The following is an 18,815-nucleotide window of genomic DNA, read 5'->3' on the forward strand; positions in this document are numbered from 1 at the left end:
ATTCTAGACGCTTAATTAACATACATATGTATGCTATTCCATCTAAAACTAGTTCGGTGTTTCTCAAAAACATTTTCATTGGATGTAATGCATGTGTGCATTTGTAACTTTAAATGTTTTTTAAATGTTTTTTAAAATTTAACATAATGAGTGTTAAAAATAAGAAAGCAACACCAATATTTAATACTTAATATTTAGTCGGGCCGATTGAACTGAATATTGTATAAGTAATAATAGCTCCATAACAATAATAAACCAAGCGTAGAACAATAGCAAATAAGAGATGTTTTGATTTTAGCCTTTGAAGAGTGCGGTAAGTATGCACCTGCAAGTATATTTGTATGAGCACTTGAGCGACAAGAAGCTGCTATCTCTTGCTCTCTATTATCTGTGCGCTTTATAAGTTCGTCTGCTCCAATATGTTGTGTGTCTCTCGAACGGAGAGACTTACAGCTTTTAGTCCGGTCAATTTAGACATTCGAAGCTACTAGAATTCATAAGAAGCTGAAAATGGATGAAATTGTTCAAAACATTTTATATGTAAAACAAAATTTTAAAGCTCCCAATCGATACGGAGTGACGCTCAAGACTAACAGTAGTTCATTTAAGGGGAATTCTCACACAAAGCAGGCATACGACCGTAGCCAAGCACACAATTGAACAGATGGGCAGCTGTCGTTTCAAGGTTACACTAGCATACAAAATAAGGGACTGGGTTTCATTTTACCTAATATTCTGAGAATTATACTTATGTATGTGTATGTTTTATATTTTAAATCTCAGTTAAAATCACCGATAGAAAAGGATGTTTACTTATATTACAGCTACAAAAATGTATATAGTATACACAAACGTGGCGTGCTTATGCATATTATTACACTTGCAACTCTTTACTTCGTTATATCTTATAAACGGTGGTATTTAGGGAAAAACTTATTGATACCTTTTTTGTAGATAATTTTATGATCTACAATTTTTGTCTGAGTTAATTTTGCGATAAAACTGACCGTTTTCGAGAAATTCACGAAAACCCCATTTTTTTAACCTTTGACCTCGAGTAAATTTTTTTCCCCCGGCCGGATCGATTGGGAGCTTTAAAATTTTGTTTTACATATGTTTTGAACAATTTTATCCATTTTCAGCTTGTTATGAATTTTAGTAGCTTCACCCTTACGTTTGGGCCTAATTTGACCGGACTATTTATGCTGCCTCCGAATGGCAGCTTGTGTTTACCAGAAAAAAAAAACGCGTATGCCTTCTTAATAAAAGTATGGACATATTTTCATCTGCCAAAAGATATCGCCATGCATTTTTTCCCGTAAAGGAAGAGCTTGTGGCCATTTCTACAAACTTATCTGTTATTTGTATTAAGTAGAATGAGGAGAGTACGAGCATCTACGCAAAATTAAATTTATGAGAAAAAAAGCCATCAATTCATTGCTGGTATGTATTTTTGATTAAAGCAAGGAATGTGTCAAATATTTCAAATCACACAAACTTATTTAACTTACAATGAAATTAATTTTTTTTCTTATATTAAGAAAATGTTCTAAAAAGCAGGGAAGCCATAGAGACTAGCCGCAGACAGACGGTTGCATATCTATTGGGTACCCGGACATAAGGGCATTGCAGGAAACGAAATTGTTTATGAGATTGCCAAACGCGCTGTTTACAGACAATTCGAACCAGAAAGCGACATACTGAAACCTTTAAATTCGGTAAATAATACCATCGCTGCGGACATGAAAACACGGATAGGCAGGAGGTGGAATAATCTAGCCATTTGTAAAACCGCGAAACAAGCGGTGCACGCTTAGAAGATGGGATTTACAAACAACGATAGCTGCAGATTTTGCAATGAACTAGAAGAGAGGGAAACGCTAGAACACCTTCTATGTTCTTGCCCTGTATTAGCTAGAACCAGATTAAAATGCTTAGGAGCTTTACAATATGAGAAGTTAGAATGCCTCCCGGGGATAGAGCTCCAAAGTTTACTTAGAATCGCAAAAGACCCAGACGTAGTTATTACAAGATGTCTACTACTAAACTATATTAACAGAGGATACAGATATTTATATAGCGTAGGGATTTGTAGGGACAAAGTGAATTTCTCTTTATCTCTCTAAAAATTGACATTCGTTAATGAAATGTTTTACTGGTGCGATTAGGGAGCGAAAGGCAACAGAATCTCGGACAGCAGATGTTGATGGGCTATGTTTGTATGTCCAATCTTTAGGTCCCCAAAAATTGTTGATTGAAAACGTGTAGTACTGCTGGGATAGACTGTTTTTTTTTCTGGTTGGGGTTTATTTTTGTGTATTTGTGGTTAAAATGTAGCCATCTGATGCTCTACATGCATGTGTCGATGAATGTATTTGCTCAGATCTCGCTGATTCAATGATCAAAAGTAAAAAGTATGGTAGGTGCAGCAAAAAAAAAAAAAAATTAAAATTAAAATTAAACAAAAAAAAAATTAAATTTAAGTTAAAAAATGGACAGTCTTGTCGGCGGGCTCATTACCACTTATCCCAGCATTACCAGGCACTCAAAAGCAGTGCAATCTAAAAAACCTTGGCATTCTCTGTTGAGGTAAATGAGAGATATATTAGAGCCACAGTAGACCCTGAACCCGAGGTTTATCGAACGATAGTCGCGCACTAATGCCTCAGCAATGGCGCACAATGATTGATTAAGGGGGGCCTCTTATCAGTGGCCTCAGAAAAAGGTGCTTTTTCTCAATTTTTTTCGAGGTGAAAAAAGCGACACACAGGAACAATCTATTGCATTTATTTGAAGGCATGATTGAAGAAAAATAAACAAGTTTTTAACATAAATAAAAAAACAAAATGGCGGACGTGTGAGGGATCTCGCACAGCTTCTCGTTGCGCGCTAGTAAAACGGCGTGTAAGATTGCGGTCGTAGTTTTCACCTGAAACACAAAAGTAAAATATTGTCTTATTCAGAAGGCTTTCCCGCATATAATAGACTACTCTTGTATGGTTTTCAGAAAACGTGTTTCAAAGTTTTCAGAAGGTAGACAGTTTACTCACACGAGGAACGGTACACAGGCCTGTAACTCCGAAATCACTTTGGATTCCGCTATAAATTTTTGAGGGCATATTCTCCTATAATATATCTGTCGATTGCAGTAAAAAAAATCGATTTTTTGAAGCCGACTGATAAGAGGCCTCCCTTAAGTAAAATCTGCAATTTTTTTCCTCGGAAAGTGCCTCAGAAAAGTTTGTCAATTTTTCATGGTAAAATTATTCAGTAACTTAATTTCCGAGAGTTCACTTTTAAAGAGGAAAATATAAAAAAATGCATGACAGCAATACCAGTAACAATTTGCAAGTATTACGAACAACTGATTAAAGAAAGCTGAGAAAGTCGATCTCTTAAAATTCATTGCAGTTTTGTAGACGACATGTAAATATTTGGACGTGTTGTAGCATTAGGCTCGTACTGGTACATAAACGCGTACATATCAAGAAAGAGAAGGGTTTTCATAGAAGTTTTGCCATCGAATTGTTTAAAAACCCAAACCTGTAATAAACATTTACATATAGAACATACAATTAAAGGCTTATAGTATACCAACTTGACCAAAAAGTTCTGGGAATATATTCAGGAAATTCAAATTACAGTTTATTGCTCAAAAGTGGTGTTCTTGCCTTCAAAGTACTTCCAATTAACCCATTAACTACAACTCACTTATGCCAGCGATTGATCCAGCTCTCCAAATATTTGTGGAACGTTGATTTTTCCATTACGTCCTTTTGGCTGTTAAAACGCTTTCCTCGAAACAGAAAAAATCGCAGGGAGCCATATCAGGTGAGTTCGATGGCTGTTGGATAGCACTCGTTTCGGTCGAAGTCAAAAATTTGCGGATACTGATGGCACTGTGCGACGCTGCGTTATCATGGTGCAAAATCCACGAGTGGTTTTCCCAAAAAACCTTTCTTTTTCGGCGAATTGCTCCACGTAAATCGCTCACAACGTCAGTTATTAACTGTCTGAGCCTCTGGAAAAAATTCGTGATGTTCAAAACCGCTGTAATCGATAAAAATCGTAAGTATTGATTTGTTTCTTGACTATTTTTTGGTCTTAGTTCCTTCGGAGGTTTCCACTTACTGGACTGATATCTGGATTGCGTTTAGTACTCATAAACCTACGCCTCGTCTCCGGTAATCATTTATTTGATGACTGTTGGATCGGATTCAGCTTTGAAAATCATTTCTTTGGCGATATGAACGCAGTCGTTTTTCCGCATGAAACTCAGGTCCTTTGAGGCCAACTTTGCAGAAGCACGGCGGAAAGCCCAATCATTAACGAAGATGTCCTGAACGGATTCATAATCAATGTTCAAATCCTCTGCCAGCCCTTTGATGATTAGTTTGCGGTTTCTTTCACTTTTTCTTTTTATTGATGTTTTATCAATTATCGACGGCGATATCGACGGCCTGCCACTACAATCGCCATCCTCGATGGACTCATGATCAGTTTCCTAACATTGCCAAAGTTTTCGAACCTTTGGATCCAAGCAAAATAAACAGAACTGAAATCAGTTGATTTCGAGCGTCGTCTGGTGATTGTTCTGGGAACTTTTTGATCAAGGTAGTACGTATATACATACATGTATTTATATTTATGTACTGCGGCCGCCGCAGCCGAATGGCTTGGTGCGTGACTACCATTCAAAAGTGCGTAGGTTCGTATCTCCGTGCATGAAACACCACAATGATGGAAAAAGTTTTTCCTAATAGCGGCATGCAATGGTAAGCTTCCGAGTGAATTTCTACCATGAAAAAGCTCCTCAGCTGACCGTTCGTAGGGAGGTTAAAATTGTAGGTCCCTCCGATTGTGGAACAACGCACGCAAGACGCATACCACACGCTCGGCCAAACATCTAACAGAAGTGTATGCGCCATTTATTTATTTGTTTTTATACATTTATATAAAATTCAAAGAATTTCCCTAGGAAAATATTATAGTTTCTGGCTGAGTGCTGGAGAGGTGGCTAGGTAGTAACACCAATTTTCTAATTTTCTGTTTCGGGCACTACTAAGAAGATTTCAGTCTGCCTTTTGCATCACTCTAACTACCGCCACAAAGCGGCTTGACTACACTTCCGTCAAGAATCTGTGCGTCATAATAACAAATCACTCAATTGGGAATAAGTTCACAACTATTGAGTTTGCCTAAATGTATACTTCGGTTTGTAAGAAAAGCTTTTAAGAAGAAAGTTTGACGAATTGCTCTATGTGCAATGTTGCCACATAGATATAAAGTTTAAGCGCGCAATGTATTTCATACCAGCTGATAAATTTCGATAGAAGACTCCAATAATCACTGAACTGGTTCTGATTGTATTATTTATTATTTAGATGCTCAAATATTTACATACTATATATGTATGTATGTATATAACTGTAAATTCATACTGCGACCATTACGTGCAAAGTTTAGGCGCACGGCTAAGTAATTTACGTCTGAATGCAGTTTCTTTCTATAGCAGTGTTTCTGTACTTCGATGTCGTTGTGCCGTCTGTGTTCAAGAGTAAATTTGAAACTACCGTATCTACTCAGTGACACTCACTACTGCAGAAGCACCGCGCAAAATGTTGATAATTTTGATTCAACCGTGGAGATGTCACGCATGTACAAAAACATCCATGCGATTGTACGGATAAATGTGTGTGATTGCGTGCTGAAATTGAGAGCCGCATACGCCCTCGACCGGCCAGCTTCACAAAGTTGACGAAGAATTCGGTGCGCCTGCTAGTTGGTGGTGGGCAGAGGCTGCAGCCTGTTCGTACTAACATGGTTTTTGTTGAGTCGTAAGCAGCCATGACCAAGGGCAGTAAACAGGCGACTCGAGAGAGTATCGCATTCGTCTCGTTGTCGATGAATGTTTTGAAGCTTTTTCAAGCTGTTGGGAAGCTTTTTTTGACTTCGTTGAGAAATAAAGTTGCCGCATACTTGACTGGAAGTGACGCACGTGCGCCGTGTGGCTTTGGAGAGTGGAAGAAGCAGGGCCGCTCCCCCGAATGAGGGTGGTGAAGTGAGAGAGAAAAAGAGAGCAAGAGAATAATAAGTTATTTGGAATAGTCAAGCGTAAGGAGAACGAAACTTTCATTTAAAATTTTCCATTTTTTCCTATAAATTGAGAGGTGCGTACACACAGATGCGTGCGGTGAATCGAAAAAATATGTAAACATAAGCGGAAGATGATTTGAGCGCATGGGAGAAGGTATGGTTTGTCAAAATAGGAAATTGAAAAAAAAAAACAGTTGCTGTGGATAAGTCGGCGGTAATGAAATACTGTAGATTGACCAGCAACGCCAAACCATTACCAACGGCAACAAAACTATCTATAGGCATTCGAGAGATAATACGCGTATTATGACAGATATCACAGATAGGTGAGGGGGTTGGTATTTCAACTTTTTTGTACTTTTTTTTGCAATATCCCAAGAAGATTGTGTCAAAATTTCAAGTCTATCGGAGCAAAATTGGCAAAGTTATGAGTATTTCAGCGTCCATTGCTTCAGCGAGTTTTCAAATCTGCTCGACTTAAAAGCGATTTTCTGAAACTTTGTTCTTTTTTGTATGCCATAACTCCAAATCTATTGCATTAATCTTTTTAAAAGCGTTTTTGTTCCTTTAAATAAGCATTAATCGGATTTATGCCTTCCAATTCCCACGAAAAATTTAAAAATCGAAAAAAAAATCTTTCCAAGGATACCTCGAGAAGCTTTTTCTTTAATAAATGTATAATATCTTAATGCTTTTGCTTCCGATATTTTATTGCAAGCTTTGATGTACACCACAGAACAACTTGAGTTTGAAGGGCCTTCAGAGACTCCGGTATCGTGCAATTGTGGTCCGGTATTGCAGAAATGCGGAGTTCCGCGGAAGCGAAACTACAGACTATCGACATAGGTTACGGATAGTGATACGGCCTTCAGATATGAAGGGTAGCTGTGAATAAGTATTTAAATACAAATAAGCAGTCCCGGACAAGTACCGGGGTGGAATAGCGGGTGTGGGTGGGCTTGCCTTGGGGTATGGCAAGACATTTAAAAACCCAAAACGCCTGATAATTCCTACTGACAAGGCAAACAAGATGGCTGGGTCATATAACAAGAATTGACGGTACGAAGGCACTAAAGAAAATTGCGGAAGCCAGGGCGTATCAATACTAAAGCAAGAGGAAGACCAAGAACGAGGTGGGCCGACGAAATAGAAGAGGACATCAACAAAAGTGGGATAAGGAATTGGAAAAAAGTCGCAAACGATTGAGATGTATGGAGATCCCACATGCAGCAGGCCTAAGCTCACAAAGTGCAGTAGTGCCGAAAGACGATGAAATCAGTTCACGTGGATTTCACTATCAAGAAAATCCAATATGTGTATATTCTTTCGGCGATAGTGCCATATGCCAAGAGTGCCAAGTATCTAAGCAGGACTTTGGATGCAAAGCTCAAATGAAACAACCGTTGAGAAGCAAAGCTGAGCAAAAGTTTCAATGGTTAATAGGCAAAAATTCTGAGCTATCAACTCAAAACAAGCTCCTCATCTACGACCAAGAGCCAAAAACGTTGTGGCAAGTACCGGAAAGACCAACGTTGATGTTATACAGCGTGTCCAAAATAAAGGTTAGGTACGCAATGAAGATTTACACAAGAGTTTGTATTTGTATCAGATTCTGTTAATCTCTTTGCCATGGAACATGCTGAAAGAGTAGAAACAGTCATTAATGATGAAGGAACTGCTACAAGAATATTAAAGAGAGAAAAACCTTAAGACTTATGACCGTAACCTGAATTTTCTTACTTGAAATTACTTATTCGGTTTTAAGTAGGTAAACATCCTACTCTTAATTCTTCATGAAAACCCATTTTTTGACAAAATAGCTGTTAAATGTTGTGTGAGGCAAGGCTGTGCTGGACACTGTGGAGAAGAGTGGCATTCCATGGGCCCTCACTGAAAGGCTTGAGGATTTAGACTACGCTGATGATATCTGCCCATTAGGCAGCACCGCTGCCAACATGGAAAGAAAAATATAACTGGTGGTTAATTTTGCAGCGAAAGTAGGACTGTGGATAAATGTTGACAAAACTAAAGCCCTCCGAACTAATATCGAATTAAACGAATGCAACTTTTTCATCTACAATAAGTCGATAGAAAATGAAGGCCGTTTTTTTTTTAAGCTCCATCCTTGATAAATGTGACGGCTTTTCGGCAGATGTCGTTAATCGGCTTGCAAAAACTAGACAAGCTTTCGCGCCTTAGGCCCAGTCTAGAAATCAAATTTCCCGTCGTTCAAAACTAAAAATCAATCGAACGTAAAATCAACAATGCTGTATGGATGACAAAACTCAAACAAAGGGCACAAGTGTTTGTAATTAAGTGCCTACTCCAAATCATCAACGTCTTCTCGCCCAATCCAGTAACAAATGACAACCTGTGGCACTTGACACAACAGCACTCGAACAATACGGAAATTCTAAAACGTAAGTGGAATTGGGTTGGCCATACGCTACGCAAACTACCCGACGTAATCGCTATTACATGGAACACACAAGGTAGTTTATGTAGAGGAAGACCAGCTCATACCTAGAGAAGGCAGCCGGAAATAAAATGAAGAATCTCCAGCTTAGTTGGAACGAGACCAAAACTCATACCCAATATACATACATATATATATATGTATATATATAATACATACATATATATATATATGTATTTGGGTGTTTGGTTGAGCTCCTCCTTCTATTTGTGGTGAGCGTCTGGATGTTATTTCACAAATAGAGGGACCTACAACTTCAAGCCGACTCCGAACGGCAGATATTTTTTTTGTTTTTATGAGGAACTTTGTCATGGCAGAAATACACTCGGAGGTTTGCCATTGCCCCTATTAGAAACATTTTTTTTCTTCATTTTGGTGTTTCACCGAGCTTCGAATCTACGTTCTCTCTCAATTGCAATGATAGTCATGCACCAACCCATTTGGCTATGGCGGCCGCTGTAATTGGCACATACAGTGACCGATAAAAGTCAGTGAAAGTTCAAACATTTTACTGAAAAATGTGTTTACACAGTTTTATTTGAAAGCTTTTTATAATCATTATAAACTTAAAAAACTCCATAAAATAGCAAAGCTATGGCAAAAAAACCTAAAACCAACGTTGACAAAAGTCTACATACAGTACACAAATATCTTACTAAGTAATATCGCTTCTTAGTATAATATTTAGTTGGTCCACCACAAGCATCAATCACAGCTTGAAGCCGTCGTGGGTGGCGTCGAGGTGACTAAATTTGTTAACCCTGCAGAAGTTATATTGTTCCTTTTATTTATTAGTCGTTCTTTGAAGACTGAAGCGCTTGAAATTGGATTTCTTCTAATTTTTCTATCTAAAATTTCCCAGATAAGTTCAATAATATTCAAATCTGGGCTTTGCGATGCTGTATTTAATTGCCTTGGAGCATGGCAAAGCAGCCAATCCTTCACAATGTGTGCTGTGTGCCTGTTGAAAGACCCAACCTGGACCAAGCTCCAAATCATCCACCGAAGATTTCAGATTGACTTCCAATAGTGATTTGTATTTATAACGATCCATATTACCTTGAATAAATACTAAACTTCCAACTCCAGATGCAGCAACAGCTTCCCCAAACATTAGGTTGCCGCCATCATGCTTCACTGTTGATACCAAATTCTACGGACTCCGTGCAGTATTTTTTTCTTCAACACTTCTGCTCTTCCATCGTTACCGAGTATATTAAACTTCGACTGATCTGTGAACAAAACTTTTTGCCAAAAATCCATACTCTCTTCCCTGTGTGCTTTGGCAAACTCCAGGCGAAGTTTACGGTTTTTTCAGAAATAAGAGGCTTTTTTCGTGATGTTCTACTATTAAAGCCGTTTTTGTTCAGAACTCTTTGAATTGTTCTTGAATGAACACACTTGTTGGATGAGCTTGCTATATTCTCGGCCAATTTCGGGGCAGAAACTATTGGATTTTTGTTCACTTCTTTTAGAATCAAGCTGACGTTTCTGCGAGATAGTTTGCTTGGGCGGCCACTGCGTGGCTTATTTTCGGTAGAACCACTATTTTTAAAGTTTTTTACAATGGTCTGGACTGCTACACGACTTAAGATTACGATTTTTAAAATCTCGCCATTTGTTTTAGTTAAGTCAATTAGAACAGGACATTTTTAAGCAAAGTGTTTCTACTTTGTAAAAAACGAAAGGGGGGGTGTATGTAGAATTCTGTCGGCCACTATACGTCCTTTGCTGGATATTTGGCTATGCTTCTTCTCTTATGTCTTGAGGTTGTGCCACAAATGGAGGGACCTACATCATTTTTATAATTTTCTTTTTCTTACCCAGAGCGGGTTTCGAACCCATATGGCTACGGCGATCGTGAAAAGAAATGGGGAGATGAGACCAACAACAGACCGTTGATCGGCTCTGAGCGAATTTGACAGAATAAGCAGATAGGCTGACGTAACTGGAACCACGAAACGGCATGATTACGATAAACTAAGAATGGTTAGTGGTTCACGAAAAAAATCAACACAATGTCACTTCATTGCCGTCTGAACAACGACTGGTTGGACGAGTGAGTGCGGCGTCCGAATACCCCCGACGTGGCAGGCGAAGTTTCCCTCACAATTCTTGTAATTTTCTTTGCAGAATTTTTTTGTAAATCTATCATTCTTGGCTATGGCGGCCATAAAATTTGTATTTTGCTTTAAAATGACTCGGTAGCTAATGTGTCTTTAATTTTGCTTCACACTGTATCTACATTTGTTTTATGCATTGGGCTAATGTGTTCACGTGAACCAATAAATTGTGAAACGTACGAGTTTTCTGTTCGCTTTTATTTGTGTACTTATTGTCAATTTAAATTTACGAGTATTCTTTACATAGTACCAGCTTAAAGACACAATGCATCTTCGCTTCTCACTTCCACTTCTACGCATCATTTTGAGTGCACTTCAATGCACACCTCCATCCTCGGTGATGTATTTTCTGTATTTGCAAATGTTCGGGTGAGTGTCCCGTTGTAAATTACGGTCGTTTACACCTTAAGGTGTCATCGAGTGCTTGTACGAGCACTTCAATTGTCGCCGGCATACAGCAATCATTCAATGGCCATTGTACCCATAACAGTAGTTAATTCTCACAGAGGGAGGGGAAATTCGAAGGCAGTATGAATAAAAACGAGTATGGGAGGGGGATACTTTGTGTGAATGACACTTCGTTCGGCGGGCCCCCGACAAAGAAGACGATGATGATGCATTCAACTTCTCAAATGCATATTTTTTTGGGGACTGGCCCCATTGTCAACCTGACAATGTGTCATTGAGAACAAACAACAAATAAGGCAACTTTAACTATTGTAGGCGAAAGAAGAGCAATGTTAAAACAGCAACGTCCATATGAAGAAGAAAAGAGTGCACAAATGAAAATTGTGGAACAAAGACAACATCAAACATCTCAAAGCAATACAAAATGCTTGCAAAACAGTTGAGTTGAATGCCTGGGAAAAATTGAAAGATTGCTAAGTGGTTGCAGATATGGGGAGAGAAATCTCATAGTGAAATCTGTTCACGTGCGGCAATAAAATCTTTATAGCATTTGGAGAGGTGTTGCAGATTAAGAGTTCCAAAAGAATGTAGAGGATAATTCAATAGCTGCGCAATTTGTTTTTCTTCGACTTGGTAATATGTACAGACACGGCAGCATGCCTAAGAGACGCTTTGAATTCATAGCTTGACAATCGACCACTCTTCGAATTGTCATCTTGTTCGTAATGTTCACTAAGTGATTGGCATGCCCATTGAGTTCTGCTCGTAGCAACACATCACCCGAACTATTTTGCTTCGTAACGCGTTGTGTGCCTCAAAAGTGCATTGCGTTCTTTGTTGCTCTATGGCAGATACAACTCCCCATTTTCCTGCAATCCCTGGCAATCATTCGCCATGATGCTGTTTCAATTTAGCAAGTTCAAAGGTCGTAGAATGTCACACATACTCATATGTTCATATGCAACTTGCCAAGTGCGTACGTGATAGGTTCCTATTCCATTCATCCATTCCATTCATTGTTTTCTTCCTAAATTCTTCTCTGCACTCACTTACTGCAACTCTCGGCTCACCTTTACTGTTCTTTAGTGGCTTTCCTTTGCAGGAAATGTGTTTCCCATTCTGCTTTAAGCTACAAATTCTGCCGGTGCATTTGTCTTTCTTGTTTCTCGTCCCCCTTCTAGCTGGGTGGTCAGGCATTCGAAGTGACAGATTTGAGGATTTATCGCTGCCATTAAGCGTAACAGTGGAGCCACTTCACTTTACTGCAGACCACATTCTTCCATTCCATTGCATAACACCGCATTTGCATTTTCATTACTAAAGTGCAGGGCAACATGATCGCCTGCCACTTTTATTGGTGAGGCAAAAGTTTGATTTTACGTCCTTCTCTAAAATATGGCAGTTGTAAAGCGGTAAAAAAATGGGTATTTCAGACCTGTGAAGACGACTTCCGAAGGAGTTGCCACGTGGTGGTAGGGACCGAAGAAAATGCACAAAATGGCAAAAAATTTGTACTGGCTGAACGAAAGCTTTAAGTGTAACAGATAGCGGAAAAAATACAGATAAGCAAAGAATGTATAGGCCCTCTAATTTGTGTGTATTTAAACATCTGCACATAACAAAGTTCGTGCGGGTTGGGTACCGCGAATGCTCACACCGCAGTGATGATTAATGAGTTGTAAGGAGTTTTTGGACGAAATGTGCAACAACATTTTGACCCTTGATAAAATCTGAATTTGTTTGTGATTGGGGATCCAAGAGACTGTCTATACAGTGGATAAAAAGGGGAGCTCGAATAATGAAGCTACGGATTCACAGAAACGTATCACCCAATATTCTACTTCGGACTATTAACTTTCTCCTTTCTACAAATTTAAAAAAGGAGTTACCGGGACGCTGATCTTTGGCCGATAATAAAATGCAGGCGTCCGTAGAAAACCGTTTTGTAGAGAAATATGAATAAGATTCCTTCGGTGATATAAATGCATTACATGGTATGGTCCTTTCTATGCATACCTGAATTTGAACAAATCGATGACATAGCCATTTAGAGGGATTTCAGATAGGGATGGTTCAATGATTTGCTTCAAAAATTTCTCTAACAGTCATTGAAAATCACGTGAGTAGCTTCGGAGGTTAGCCCGGATAATCAGACACACACATAATAAGTTTAGGTAAGGTTTTGATTACCTCCTACATTTCAAAATCAAATTCCGTTTATCTAAGGTCAGGTCTGAATTATTTTCATACTGGGCAATCAGCCTTCCCCTTTTTACTAATACCTTTAATATTTTGTCATAAAATTAAAAACGAATACCGAAGTAAGACGTGAAAAGCCCCAGGGCTAACGTTAAGGTAAGTACAGCTGCGATTGCAAATTTTGGTTTGTGTGGCATTGTGCAACGACGCTATCTCAAGAGTGCAACGATGGTTGAGAAAGGCAAAGCTCGAGTTGGCGGGACATAAAACCGAATCGGTGCTGCTGAGCACACGACGGATGTGTGAGGAATTAACTATTATGGTTGTTGAGCACAACATCTCGTCTCAACCGTATATACAATTTTTGGGAGTGCTCATCGATTCGCGCATGACAAAGCTAAATGTATAAATGGTGCCCTGTGGAGGCTGGAGCCTAACATTGGCGGTCCGCGATCAAGCGTACGGCAACTCTTATAAACAGTGACAACCTCTGTGATCCTATACGCTGCCCCCTAGCTCTTACGGCGAAAGTGGTAAATAACACTGCATGCGAATTAAAAATTAGGAAGTAATATTACTGAAAAAAAATTGCTATCGAAAAGAATAAGTCATGATCCTGCGAACGACTTGTATTATGTCGACTTTAATAAGGCACACAATTAAAGAAAAAGTAAGTGTAGGTGAAGTGAGGTATACTTCGATAGTTTAGAACAAAACAAATTGTATCAAAAAGTGGAGCTCCGCTAATAATTTTCAGATATTTAAAACGTCAACCTTGCGTGATGGCATAGGTTTGCAATTAAGGGAACTAGAAAATAATTTTATTCCAGTAACTACTCTGATTGGTTGCTACGGAAGAGTATCTGTTTTAATTACCCGAAATCCAGTTCTGCGACGAATTATCCATTAAAATTCAAACGATTTCAATTTGCGATTAGTTTGTGTTTTTCAGTGACAATTAACAAGCCGCAAGGATAGATTTAAAAAAAAACACGTATTGATCTGCGTACTGACTGCTTCTCCTATGGTCAAATATGCGCTATTATTCCCGAGTAAGTAGATCAAACGATTTACACACTTTCGATACGGATATAAAACTAAAAATTTTGTCTATAAGGGGACACTTCAATAAATATTTGTATTTACTTACTTACAAAAAATTGTTCACCAAAAGCTCTTTTATTTCGCAAATTGAATGGTGGTAAGTATTTTACTAAACTTGTTTCATTTCATACGCAAACGCAGCCAGTGGGAATTTTTTAGAATATAAAAATAAATTATTTTTCGCAAATAATTTTCGCTCGAAAAAAAAATATATTGCAGGACTGGTTCGCTGTGGATATATCCGTAAGTCGTCACATTAAATTTGCAAATGAAACTCAAAATTTTAATTTCATTACCAATATTTCATTTGCTACTTTCACATGCGTACATTTACCCAGGTGTAGCAGTTCGTAAAGCGGAGAGAGGTGGGCAATATAGTAGGATGTGTTGTTAAATGGTATTGGTGTGTTAAAAGGGCATCGCCCAGCCTTAATCGTTCACCCAAGTATAGTAGTCGAGGCTGGCAGTGTGATAGCGGAACCGTGTGGATTTAATTCTTTGTATTGGTGCAGAAAGGGATACGAAATGGTGCCCAGCTAAGACTTTAAAGCGCTGGAGTATATGGTTTAATTGATGTTGTACTAAGCGGGTTGTAAAAGTGCGGACACGATTTTAGGGCAAGATCATTTTGATTGCCGAGTATACCCGAATGCCCAGATATCCATCCAAATTAGTTTCGTGTTTGGTGCTTACTTAATTAACAATTGTTGCATTGGCCCTACATCCATTCGAATGCTTCTTGCAGCATTGAACACTGATTAGCTATCGGTGCATATTTAAATCTTTTTAGTTTTTACAAGATTTAATGCTGAAATTACGTCTTGTAAATCAGTTTCAAAGATGTTGGCGTCCTGCTGCAGTAGTCCTTGAGAAATGGTTTGTCCAGCTTCATTTGTAACAGTTAATGCGATACCATTAACTTGCTTGGTGCCATCAGTGGAAAGAATATTCCACTCACTTCGTTTCAGACGGTGTGTTATGCTTCAGTAAATTTGTTGAAATGTTGGTGCATTTGGTGCTGTTGGTGCACTGTTTCCGTAAAACGCACAATTTTTCGATAAAGCTTTTTGAGTTTATAGCCCAGGTTTGGTTAAAGGTATTCTTATAAGATTATAGGTGATCTATTTCTTGCTTTGTTTTTTGCTGGTGCCATAGGCTGCCTTTATTATTCGGATTTCACTATTCCACAAAAAAAAATCGCTATTCCAAAAAAGAAGGTTAAGAAATCACATCACTTTGTTAGAAAGTTATTGGCTAAGCATCAAAAGTGTTAAATATTAATAAAGCTACCGTGTTGTGTCGAAACAATTGTCTACAACTTGTTATAAGTAAATGTTTCTGTGTTCCGTTCTCAAAATTTCGTTCACCTTTCCCCACTTCCTACTATGTTAGCACTTCCTACCGTCTGTTTACTTTGAATAAGGCCAGGCCGGGGTTTTATTTTTGACTCAAAGTGCTTATTCCACATTAATTGTACCATTGCCAAATCCCTAGGCCAGCCTTCATTTGAAGCTCTTGTATACGTCCCCAGTGCGATCCAAACTTCAATATGTGGTGCTCATTTGGATACCATATTTTGATTGCCATTTTAAGGTAGTCAAATACAATGGGAACATTTTTTTGAAAAATAACACAATGGCGGACTTTTGAAAAAAAGGTATGTTTTTCGGGTGGAAATCAGACTGTAGTATGGAAAGTTAGGGTTGAAAAGAAACTAAAGTAGCACCTGTCAGAATCACAAAGGTACTGCTACAACAACAACAACAAGCCTACAGAATAATAATCAGTTTAACTTTTTCGTTTCAGATGTCCTGAAGAGCCAAAATCCTGTTGACAAGCCTTTTATCTTTTTTAAGACGAATATGTCGAAAAAACCAAAAAAATTGTGTTTGTACTTTATGCTCAAATATGAACGAGACGTTATCAATAAAACGATCCGCGGATGACATATGGCAAAAATAAATTTTTCGTTTTTTGGTAGGACTGTTATAAGTTTACATGGCAAATTTCAGCGTGATATGTCACATAGTTTGTTTTCTGTGCTACTGTAAACAAGTCAAGCTCGAGTGTGTTCTTCGAATTCTCTTTTATGACTTCAATTGTCTCAAAATGTTTTCCACGGAGCGGCAACTTGAGCTTGGGAAACAGGAAAAAGTCACTTGGAGCCATATCAGGCGAATACGGTGCTTGCGGAACGATATTAACAATATTTTTGTTCAAATAATCGCGAACAAGACGTGATGTGTGAGCTGGTGCATTATCGTGATGCAAGAACCATGACTTGTTGTCCCACAATTCCTTCCTTTTAAGACGAATGTTCTCGCGCAAACGCTTTAAAACGTCTAAATAATAGTCAGTGTTAACCGATCCGCCTTGCGGAAGGAACTCCGAGTGCACCACACCTTCGTAATCGAAAAAAACAGTCAGCATAACCTTAATTTTTGAGCGACTTTGGCGTGGTTTTTTGGGTTGATGTACGGCCCTCTTTGAACGATTTGTTCCACTGGAAAACACGTGCACGCGATAGAGCAGAGTCCCCATAGGTTGTCTGCAACATTTTTAAGGCTTCTGAAGCCGAAATTTTGTTGGAATAACAAAATTTCAAACAAATTCTTTGTTCAACTTGAATTTCCATCGTTAAATTCGAAGAACACACTCGAGCTTGACTTGAAATTTGCCAAAAAAATTTATTTTTGCCATATGTCATCCGCGGACCGTTTTATTGATAACGTCTCGTTCATATTTGAGTAGAAAGTATATTATTTGATGTCAATAATAACATACTAATTATAAATCAAAACAATCGCATTTTATTTTCTTAAAAAAAATTCCTAAAAAATATCTATAAAAAATGAGTATTTTACCAGACTACTACCTTAAAAGATCTGAGTGTATCCCAAACGTATTTGTTCGATTTCCCGTCCAATCTCTAAATTTTGTTGACCCAATCCTATCGTATAGTGCCAGATGTAAGATAATCTGCCTTAAATCATTAAACTGCACGAGAACTATTCTCTCCCTCTCATTTGTCTTTGGTATTTTTAATGGAGTACTTCTTTCAGAATGCATTTCCACTTTCTTTAAGAATGCATTAATTTTCACATTCCTCAATGCTGTCTTCGGAATAACGAACTTTTTTTATTGAAAAAAAGGCTTAGAACTGAAATTCTTCTCAAATTTCTTGGGCTTTAATTTATTTCCGCCGAAGTCGAAATTTATACTATTCTTAAATGAATTTTACAAGTAATTTGAATCAAATACATTGAAAGTGTAAAATTAGTTCTCTTTCTAAATTATGGAAGATTAATTTTAGTGTCACGTTAATTCTCGTAGTTTAAGCACAGAGTTGTGAACATGTAAGTGAACTATGGTGACATAACACAGAATAAATAAACAAAAATAAATAATAAACTTTTCCTGACTGAGTTTATTAGTTAGTTTATATATATTTTTTATTTATATTTCGTTTTAATCTGTAAAACAATGTTACACTTTCATCGTTCCATGCGGATGCTCTCGCGTAGGCGCCTCAATATAACTAAATACTAGTTTTTATTGATCTTCTGTCCTCCTGGAACGAATACAAGCCCCCACCGCACTACGAATATCGAACACTTGAATGCATACGTACGCTTCGTTGGTTAGATGTGCGTTAATTTTTGCCTACGCTTTAGGTCACATATCTACTTATATATAAATCTACATACATTTGGCTCATACGCCCATTGTTGGATGTTCCGATTCGATGCTCCATGGCCCCAGCATAGTCCGCGTACATGGAACCCACCAAATGGTATTTACGCGCAACTATTGAGCTACGGCGGCTGCTGATCTACAGGCGTATCAAATAAGCACTCACACAGATATGAGTATTTACATACGTACGCAGCTTATAAGCACGAATAAATGCATGTCGGCATGACGACGCCCTTATTAGCTTATCAGCAAGAGCACAAGAGCTTTTTTATTTAAATTTTAGTTCTACAAACAACAATAAATTAAGTTGGCGACTGCGTTATATCTCATACATTTAATTTGCCTTAGCTTTTGACTGTTGCTGGACGAAAACTTAGTAGTGACTCACGTCGATTGTGTGTTGTTGGTGTTTTGCTTTAGTTTTGAATTAGTCGATATTTGTTTTTTGCTTGTAAGCTTTCTGACTAATTTTATGTATTATACTCGCCGCTTTATGCAACAAGACTCCGTGGCGCAACGGTAGCGCGTCTGACTCCAGATCAGAAGGTTGCGTGTTCAAATCACGTCGGGGTCAGTGTAAAGGGTTCTCGAGCATGAGGATTGTTTTTTTTTGAAATTTCGGAAAATTTATTAATTGGAATAGTTGATTCAACTCAAATTCTTTGATTTCTATACCACAAAGGAAGTATAAATCCACGTGCACAGCTTTTTCG

General features: G+C 38.2%; 1 non-coding gene across 1 annotated transcript; it reads left to right on the top strand.

The window, feature by feature from the left end:
* The first annotated feature begins 18,604 nt into the window (after positions 1–18,604).
* Trnaw-cca (transfer RNA tryptophan (anticodon CCA)) lies at positions 18,605–18,676 on the top strand. Its single transcript has one exon. It is a non-coding gene; the product is annotated as a tRNA-Trp (tRNA).
* Positions 18,677–18,815: the final 139 nt, after the last annotated feature.

The sequence above is a fragment of the Anastrepha obliqua genome, chromosome 2, assembly GCF_027943255.1.
Source record: "Anastrepha obliqua isolate idAnaObli1 chromosome 2, idAnaObli1_1.0, whole genome shotgun sequence".
Taxonomy (NCBI): domain Eukaryota; kingdom Metazoa; phylum Arthropoda; class Insecta; order Diptera; family Tephritidae; genus Anastrepha; species Anastrepha obliqua.